Below are 10,220 nucleotides of genomic sequence, written 5' to 3'. Positions count from 1 at the left end.
GGGAAATCATCGATAGCGAGATTCCATTCAATTCCCTCGAGGAGCTGTAAAGTACTAAAAATTGTCCCGACAGCGCCGTCAGAACCGTGATGTCGTGCTGTCGGAATTGATTAGACTATCCAGATTAAACGAAGGCTTGTTTTTATCCTACTTTTTTAATTTTGTAAAGGCACTTTTTATTGTTTTTTATGTTATTTTCTTGAATATTATGAGAAAAAACACATAAGTTTCGCGGAACCTTAGAGTAACTTCCATGAAAACCTTGGGTTCTGCGAAACACAGTTTAAGAAGCACTGTGCTATATTTTAACCCGTCTCACTGATTACTGAAGCAACTCCAAATATCAAAGAGTTAGAAACAAAGAAAAGAACTGTAGAGAAAATTTTAAAGGTACAACAAAAGTATAGTCAATCTCTATAAAACATTTTTGTTTTTATATTTCTAGATTTGCATATTTGTTTGTATATTTTCCATATTTGTATGTTTCTTTGTAAGAGTTGAAGAGCAAATCTTAAAGGCCTATCATAAAGTACAGTCACTCTTTATGAAACACTTGTATTTCACATTATGTGACAAAACGTGTTGAAAAGTTGCTGTAGATATTTAAGTGGATGTTTGTGGCATGTTATGCGTTATGCAGAAAAGTGTGTTATGCTTATGTGACGTGTTTACTGAATTTCAAACATTTAAATCCATATATTAAGTCGTATAAATCAATGAAAGATTTATAAGCATCTTAATACTGTTTGGTGTTATTCCCTTGTAAGGTATTTCTTCCACCTTCCTAGCGTGCCTTCGTGGTGTAATGGTTCTGCACGCTGGGCCGGTATTCCAGCGGTCCGTGGTTCGATTCCCGGCGAAGGCTTTTGCTCATTTTTTATCTTTCTTGCTTCAAAAAAATACCTAATGTCTCTATACCCTGACATTTTATTAGAAAATATTTCAAAACTCTTTAATAGAGATTTACAATAAATTCATTAGTTATTATGTTTTGATCAAACTGCTAATTTTCAAAAGCAAAATTTGTAAATAAAAATTTTTACAGCAATGTCATATTGTGCCGTGACTGAGAGGACAAAGTTTGTAATTTATAAGTGCAGATGATTGCTAAGTTCATAAAATGGAAATACGTAGGCTTGTGTCTGCATGTTTTAATTGTAAATGCATTTTCAAATAAACTGGTTTACATGCAAAATTTCACATTTAACAACTGGTGATTCAAATGGTTTTTTTTTATTTCTGTAAAATTTGGTCAACTGTTTTACGTGGTGTCTCGAAGATCTTAAATAATACTTTTACAGAAAAGCAAAGTAGAACTAATAATTCAAAATTTGAAACAAAATTTATCTTTAAGTTCTTTTGTCATAGTTTCAATAGGTAATATTCCAGATATTATTTTAATTTGTAGAAATGCATCAAACATGTTAGTTTGAATCCTCAACAAAATGTATACTAAGGTACAGGTACAGATAAGGAAAGAACTTCAATAAAACCATTTCTTCAAAAATAAGATTTTTTTAACATTGCTCATTTTCACAGAATATTGACTCAAAAATTTATTTCAAAATATTTAAAATAAATCAAATTTCAAAGGATTAAATTTTGGAAAAAATTTTACATGTTGTTTAATCAAAACATTTGAAGCACTACAAATTTTTTTTATTATAATTCTTTTCAAAAGGGGCAATAAAAAAAAAGTTATATAAAAATTTCGTTCAATCTCGGTGCCTTTAAGAAAGATTTAGTCTCATGTTTCTTTATAATCAATATTCTTCAAATCATAAACAGTATATAGGTAGATGGATAATTCGGGATTAGAAAATTTACATTTGTAGATATAAATAATACAAAAGCCTACTATGAGATATTTAAAATATTTATTAACTTACAAGTAATACAAACAATTTGACAATTTGTGAGATAGATAGATACGAGTAGACAGATACACAAATGATGACTGATGTTTAAAACAGAGCTTTCAAGTAAAAGTTACATATTTGAGTTATTAAAAGGTGTCGTCACAATTTTCACAAACGTAATGTAGAAAGAAATCACAGTAGCCGACACCTGAAATAAAAAAATAATAATTAATAATTTAATAAACTAATACCATTAAGCATACGATATGTTTCCCATGTGAAGAAGCAAATATTTTGTAAGATAATATTTTCAGCAATAAGTTTGATAAAAATACGAGAATGACGGTAGCCTTGCTATAAAGAAACAATTTCTTCTGTTTCATTCCTTAGAAAATTTATTAAGCTTGTAAGCTTTAATAAAATAATTAACGCATTTAGTTGGTATATATTTTTAACAAGTTAACATAATATTTTGTCATTTTTGCTACTTTCATTTCTAATTAAATTTAGTCAATTGCGTGTTCACAGAGAAAGATTGGCTAAGTTTGGCGGTAAATTAATACAATTAGTCTACTTTTATTTCTGGTAAGAAATGTCCAACCGATCGCATCTAAAACAGCTTCGAAGGTTATTTCACCTTTCTGCCGCCACATGAACTTCGAGTGCTATCCTGCTGTACCCTTACGCCATTTTAAAGAACCCTATACCTCTAAATATTCCGTGTTACATGAAAAAATTGAATTTGTGCTTCAATTAAAAAAGCTCAAAATCTCCTTTTTGGAATTCTTTTGTTTAGGTGGTCTGGGAATTCGAATAAATGGGCGTTCATTCTTTCATATTTTCTTTCATTGCATTCATAAGCGTTCTAGAAAGCTGATTGTTCTAGGAAGTTCTTAACTGCGGTTTATATGCCTTCTTAAAGCTAACCCATGCGAAAGCGGTTAATCTGTGTTGTGGTTCTAAAGTTGGTGAATATTTACTCTTTTTTGGCCAAATTTAGCTTTTGTTTCGTTAACGAGTAAGTACCGGAATTTCCTGTAGAAAGATATCAAATATATATACAGTATTATTTAAGTGGGGAATTCGTTCTTCCATTATCAAGTTCACAAGAAGGTATTTTGCTTGAAAAATAAGCGAAAGGGTTTTTTCGACAAACGTTTTTTTCAAACATTCTTTTTCAGGTTTATATCTGAAGACACAATGAGCAAGTACATACACTTCAAAAGATCTTGTTTATTTCTTTGAAAAAAATTAAGACTATTTCATTCTTTCTTCAAAGGATTTAACTATCTCTTTGAATAGCGGCGATGTAAAAGGGTTTAAATCTAATATTTCCAATTAGCAACGCCAAAATTGGAAGTTTCTAATATTGTTAATAAAGCAGATACAAATTATTTGAATGAAAGGAATTACTTCCTTTATATTGCAACAATGTGTGAATCTTTTACCAAATAAAGTAAAGGAATAGCTAAGTTAATTAAACAACACTGTAAGTTATTAATAATTTCAAAAGTTCTCCAAATTCAATTAATTCACTACGACTTGCTTAATGTCAGTGTCACTGAAAATGAATAATGGCAGATTAATATGAAATGTGTAAAGCATCAATAGTATTCTTCTAACTCTTTTCAGGTGTCACAAAACAACACAAATTTCCAGCTCTGAAAAAAGCGTGAAAGAGATGGATTGTTTAATAGCGATGGGCCTGAGGAACCCAGAAATTAGAGTAAAGATTTCGCAGTGTCAATGTGGCATATTTATCATCATTAGGTACCAAAAACTGCAATAAAAACTAGTCCTAAAACGTGTCCTACTGTTTTTCATCCGAATACCAAAAGGCGATAGCCTTTATCCTTTTTCTTCTGTTAAACAAAAAGTAAAGAATATCAAACTCTGAAGCAAATGTTATTACACCATCAAACATTTTTTTTAGATCTCAAGAAAATTCAGTAAAAAGACTGCCATTTATTTTACAGGATTTCTAAGAAAGGGCTTATTGCCTAGCAGGAATCAGTCAATCATTATATGTCGAGTGTCTCTCAGAACATTGCATTAATGTAAGCCTCTAATAATAAGTTAATACAGCCAACGTAGTAATCAATATTATGTCGCAAGATGAAGGAAATGATTTCACATCTTTAACAATCTTTCAAAATACTACATGATTTCGACGCTTTTGTCCTAAGATACCTGTAGTAACTGCTGCGTTTAGTTGCAATAAAATTCAATGAAGATGTTATTTTCTTCTGTTGGTACAAATTAATAGGTTTTTCTGAGCAAATGGCATGAAAGTTCAACAATTCGTTAGCTAGAATTCGAACCACTGATCTTCTGGCTGCTAGCTGGGCGCATTACCTCCTTGAGTCTCCTTGAGTGAGAATTACATCAGATTTAAATAATCTCTTATATTCCTTCCCACTTAAAGGGATAGATCAAATTCCCAGATAATATCGAATTGTCCTGCACAACATTTAAGTTCGGGCGCCACAGTAGTGTCATTTAGTTTTCTTCGAAGCAGCGAACGTCAAAAACCAATTATGCCTTTCCCAGAATAAATTTGAACCAGATCTTCCAGTTGCGTGTTGAAACGCTAATCAGCGAAAATACAAGAGCAAGCTATAATTCATTACATAGGACATCTTGGTCTCCTTCTGCTAAATTCTGCTTCTGTCATTTATTTACATTGTTCCTTCCCAGGTAATGAGTTTTGATGCTATTTGTGCTATGTATATGCATATATATAAGTAAAACTTAGCAAACTTGCTAGCATTTTTACAGGTTTTTGTACTATTCCTGACAATAAATTATTGAAGTTTTTTGTCAAATGCAGAACGTTATATTATCACATTGAAAAAAAGGATAATAGAAGCTAATTTTTCATTAGTTTTTCAATCACTGTTTTAGCTTCAATCATAATTCAGGAGCTATTACTGAAAATGCAACTATTACTATTTCTAAAATATTATTATTGCCAGTTTTAATTATCCTTATTTCTAAAAATAATAATTTTCTTGCTGAATTGTTCAAATACAACCTTTAAACTCATATCAAATGAACTTTCTATGTAACATTTTTCTCCGGTTTTTCATACAATTTGTTTTAAACAGTTCTTGCCCAAAATTACAACTTCATTTTAAACTAAATTCTGCAACGCCTTGTATTGTAATACTTCTTTGGCGAAATGAAGCAACTCCAATGATGGAACACAGCAATAACTTTTATTTAACACTAAAAAAATGGCGACATACAAACAAGAAGAGAAAAACATATTCTAACATTTTAAAATAAATTACATTCTTCGTGCGAGAGTCGCACGAGGCACTCGAGTCTGGTTTCAAATATTGCCATTCACAAATACCTTAATGTTCATCTATTTAAATTATTTAAACTACAAGATTTTAATATTATTTAAATCTGTTACAACCTCTCCCCCAACGGAGAGACTTTTACCGAAGGGAAAAGTTCTGTAAATTTCGAAAGTTTATAAGCTCAGCTTGCTCAATTGCTTAAAGAGAAAAGATAACTTCTCTCATAAGTTTCCAAATTTTTAGGCCGAAAATTTTAAGTTTTAAACAAATATTTTTACACCACATTTAAATAGGAAGAAAATGGACAGTATTCAAATTAGTCTTCTTTTTTTTTCTTGACGGCGCCTAGATCTCTTCCATGGTGGACCAGTTCCTCGGCTATAATTCACAGCAAAGCCCTTCCTCAGTTCATCTGTGCCTTTCGGATAATATTCATTTGTCATTTGCTTTCGACAATTGTTTTCTTCATCTATTAGTAGCGGCTTTGATATTAAATCAAAAGCCGAAAGATGATGATAACGCTGCATTGCAAAATGATTCTCAATATTAATTTCTTTATCGTTTTTCAAATTTTCGTGAACATCTCCCACGTTTAATTCTGGTGAATTAACTTCTTCTTCAAATACATCTCTGGATGCTTTATTTTCTTCCTTCATCTGTTCCAAGATCTGCTCTTCAGCTATTTTTCTTTTCCTTTGAGCTCTAGTAGAAATGGCATTAAAATGGTATCACTAAGTTTACGTTCAAGTGATAAACTAATAAAATAAGGCAGTTCAGTGTTAACAGGAAGTAATAACCTGATATCACTAATATTTCGTTCAGTGATGAACTAATAAAATAAGGCAATTCAATATCAACAGGAAGTAATAACCTGGTATCACTAATATTATGTTCAGTGATGAACTAATAAAATAAAGCAATTTAATATTAACAGGAAGTAATAATCTGGTATCACTAATATTATGTTCAGTGATGAACTAATGAAGTAAAAATACGCACGGTTATTCGATCTCGCCGGTGCCTCCAAAATAATTTAGACTGTAATACTTCTTTGGCGAAATGAAGCAACTCCAATGATGGAACACAGCAATAACTTTTATTTAACACTAAAAAAAATGGCGACATACAAACAAGAAGAGAAAAACATATTCTAACATTTTAAAATAAATTACATTCTTCGTGCGAGAGTCGCACGAGGCACTCGAGTCTGGTTTCAAATATTGCCATTCACAAATACCTTAATGTTCATCTATTTAAATTATTTAAACTACAAGATTTTAATATTATTTAAATCTGTTACAGTATGCATGCATTTAATTCAATATAATCAATTAGTAAGATTCTTCGAATTGGATGCATGTCCTGCCCCATTAACATATTAAAAAAGTTAATTATATCTTTGAAAGACTAATTTTTCCTTCATTCTGTAGCGCGAAAGCCATTTCAGCAAATGAGTAACCTTAGTCATAAAGAATTCGATTATCATTCTTATGTTTGTTTGTTCATCGTTATTCGTTTTCAGTTTAGTCACGCAAACATAATACTATTCCTCAATGTATGTTACAAGATTTTCTGTTATATCGTTAATCTAAATACGTTTTACACTCAAGATTCGTACAGAAAAGTATCATATTTTTCAGTTACTCTCCTTAATAGGGCTATTTACTTACATGGTTTCCAGCGGCGCGGGGAGAGATAACACTGTACGTGGGTTTTCTTTGATGTTAAGAGGTTAGCTGTTTCTATCTGACTTGCTTTTTTCTTCAATTTCGTTCAAAAGAAAAGCGAATGCAAATTATCGCCAAATAATATTAATTTCCGTAAAACTTAGAATTTATTAGTATGAGTTTTGCCTTTAGAAAAATCTATAACTTAGACTTGCTACTACTTATCGTTGTAGAGACATTAGGTAATCTTTTGGAAGCAAGCAAGATAAAGAATGAGCAATCGTCTTCGCCGGGAATCGAACCACGGACCTCTGAAATACCGGCCCAGCGTGTAGAACTACTACACCACGAAGGCACGCTAGGAAGGCGGGAGAAATACCTTATAACTTTATATAACGTTACGTTACTAAATTATTCTTTCTTCACGTAAATGACAAGTCACAAATTCTGTCATATCTTGCCATTAGATATTACATAAAATCTTTAACCTATTTTTCTAAATGATGTAATACATACTTAACTTCTGAGCAATATATGCATCTTTCAATAATTAATTCACGTATTTCTTCTTGCAATAATATATAATTATTCGTGTGAAATTTTTATATGTAGAATTTTCGTGATTTCTTAACAAGGTTAATTAAGAATTTTTTATAAATATCTCAACCTTAAAGTAATTAATAAAAGATGTTTCTAAAAACATGTATTATTTTCCTCGGTACAGAAAAATGATTCCTTAAAGAAAAATTCGAATATCCTAAAACTATTTCTGAACTTTATGTCATTGTAATTTATTGCTAAATAATGTTTAATTGTAATTTTCAGTGAGAAACAGAAAACTAGGGTAAATTTGCATTTATTTTTCAGGCTTTTACACAAATTATTTTTGCAAATGATTTTTTTCTATGTTTACAATCTTTTCGTTACGTATTCATGAATCTTTTAGAAAACAAAGGCTTCCAGATCATTATCTTGACTGGAAATTACAAAGAATGCCGAAATCAGAGCAGTATCAGCTGCAATTTTGTATTAATACACAAGATATTGTGACGCGTTTCTCGATCCATGGTGAAAACTGTTTGGATGATGCAATCGTCCTTACTGTTATAACGTGAGGAATAAAACGAAGGCATCTGATGCTCCTGTTGTTGTTGTTATTAATCTCAATTGTCTGATATCAGACGAAGCCCGCGAAATTCATCGCGGCAAGGAGTACTAGATTACGCCTGCTCTCAGCAAAAGCCTTGCGATGCCCCTGTATTATCTTCATCATAACTACCAGTCAGCGTTCCCTAGTACACTAAGAAATATGGAACGGGAAAGCTCTTCTAACACATTTCTTTCTTACAAGTTAACAACAGAAAAAATGATTTCCAGGAATATGTATCCTTGTATCAACATGTCATAGGCTGCTGTAACTTTCTTTAAATATTAAATAAATAGCTTAGTAACTCTAGCTGATTTACAGTTGCTTAAAAGAAATAAATGGCACTTCATGTAACGTTTTCAACTCTAACAGTATGACAGAATAACTGCATTCAGAATGTTTGTTCAGAGACCTTTACATGCATTTGTAAAAACCACAGTTACGTATAAGTAACATAGACAAATAGTTAGGATCTCAGACATCATGCAAGTGTTTGGGAGACTAATAGAAATATTTAATTTGAATAATTTTAAGAATCATTTTTCAAGGCTTGTATTGTTTCTCTAAACATGTAGCATGCTATGAAAGATTCAAAATATAGCCTTCAAATTTCTTTGTTAAAATATAATAGTAATACTCATATCCAGGGCTGTGGAGTCAGAGTCGGGGCCATGGTGTCGGAATCGGAACTAGCCAGATTTTTGGTAAAAGGAGTCGGAGCTGAAATCGTAAAAACACATCGACTCTGACTAGGATTCGAATTTGTTTTCGGAAAGTTTGAATTTGAGATGAAATTAAAGTGAATTGAGAAAAAAAGCAAATTTAATGACTAACTGATTTATTATTGTTATTTATGGACTATATACATTAATAAATATTATTTTCTATTTTATTGACATAATAATAAATAAATATAAGGGAAGAAGCTAAATGTGATATTTGTCATTATTAATTAAATTGATTCTTTTAGATACTTTTTCAGCTCATAGATGGCATTGTTTTAGCATAATTTACAACAAGGAAAATAAGCCCATGGCTACAAAATCCGTGTTTTGTCACCAAATGTGAAACTCAAAAGTATCTAATATGGTTAAAACAATACCGAAGATGAATGAACATGAAAAAATTGTTATAACAGATGAAAAACGATTGCTTTAGATATTGAAACTTCTCAAGAATATCCATATGAAGTTTTAGATGATGTTGCTGAAGAGGCAACAAAACTCTGCCGAATCAAGCAAATGCGGTTTGCAGCTTGCTGTTAGAGATGGGTTGAAGGAACCTCATGCTGCAAATCTCATTGGTAAATTTAGGCAAGCAGCAATAGCAGCAAGAAACTCGCAAATTTGATGCCAATCTTAGGAGGTGAGCAGGAAAAGGAGAAATTATTGATCAAGCAGCGAGATGGGGAGGTACATATTCGATTCTAAAGAGGTTATTAGAATTAAGAAATTTTTTAAAAGATGTAGATAACCCTCATGTTTTAGTAACACAAAGATTGTGGAATGATCTTGCAGAATTGGAAACTCTTCTTTCTACACTATATATAGGCACAAAAAAGCTACAATCTGAAGAATAAACAGGAGTCTTGTTTCTGCGAGAATGGAAAAATGTGATGTTTGTTCTTTCTAAAATGGGAGGGCATATTGCAAAAAGAATCGTAACATCAATGAAGGAAAGAGAAACTAGTTTGCTAGACAATAAGATCTTGCTGGGTTCTTTATGTGGATTCCAAACACCGAATTTTGTCGGATGATGAACAAATTAAAAAGGCAAAGAAAGCCAACTATGAACGTTCACTAAGAATGAAATTATTCTCAGAACAACTGAAGTATTCATATCAGAACAGTCAGACTGCAGAAATTGTAACTGAGTCTCTGTCATCAACTTCCAATGATGAATTACATTTTGAGAGAACATTGCAAAGGCTAAGGCAAAGCGAATGAAAATAAAAAACCAAGAGCTTTTAGATGTAAAAATGACAAAATACAAACAAAATTTCTACACAGCTCTTGAAGAATTAGGGAAATATGATCGCTCCTGCGAGCTACCTCTTTTAGCAATTCTTGTACAAAACACCTTCTACAAATATATCCTGAAAAGTTAAAAGAAGTAGTCCTAACGTTAATAGCTCTTGCTCCTACTCAAGTTAGTGTGGAAAGACTTTTTTTCAGTTCTGAAGTTTATCAAATCGGATCTATCAAAGAAGATCTTTCCGAAGCTATACTGTTTCTCAGAT

General features: G+C 31.5%; 1 protein-coding gene across 1 annotated transcript in view; it reads right to left on the bottom strand.

Moving 5' to 3' along the window:
- Positions 1–1,867: 1,867 nt before the first annotated feature.
- LOC118190491 (adrenocorticotropic hormone receptor-like) overlaps positions 1,868–10,220 on the bottom strand; it is a 165,928-nt gene continuing 157,575 nt past the window's right edge. Inside the window, exon 2 of the mRNA XM_085815265.1 lies at positions 1,868–2,067. The gene's annotated coding sequence lies outside the window, so the exon portion shown is untranslated. The remainder of the gene's footprint in view (positions 2,068–10,220) is intronic.

This window comes from Stegodyphus dumicola, chromosome 4 (genome assembly GCF_044657685.1).
Source record: "Stegodyphus dumicola isolate Sdum_Otavi_A_Nest chromosome 4, ASM4465768v1".
Lineage (NCBI taxonomy): Eukaryota > Metazoa > Arthropoda > Arachnida > Araneae > Eresidae > Stegodyphus > Stegodyphus dumicola.
The sequence above is the reverse complement of the archived record's forward strand: the minus strand, read 5'-3'. Positions and strand labels throughout refer to the sequence as shown.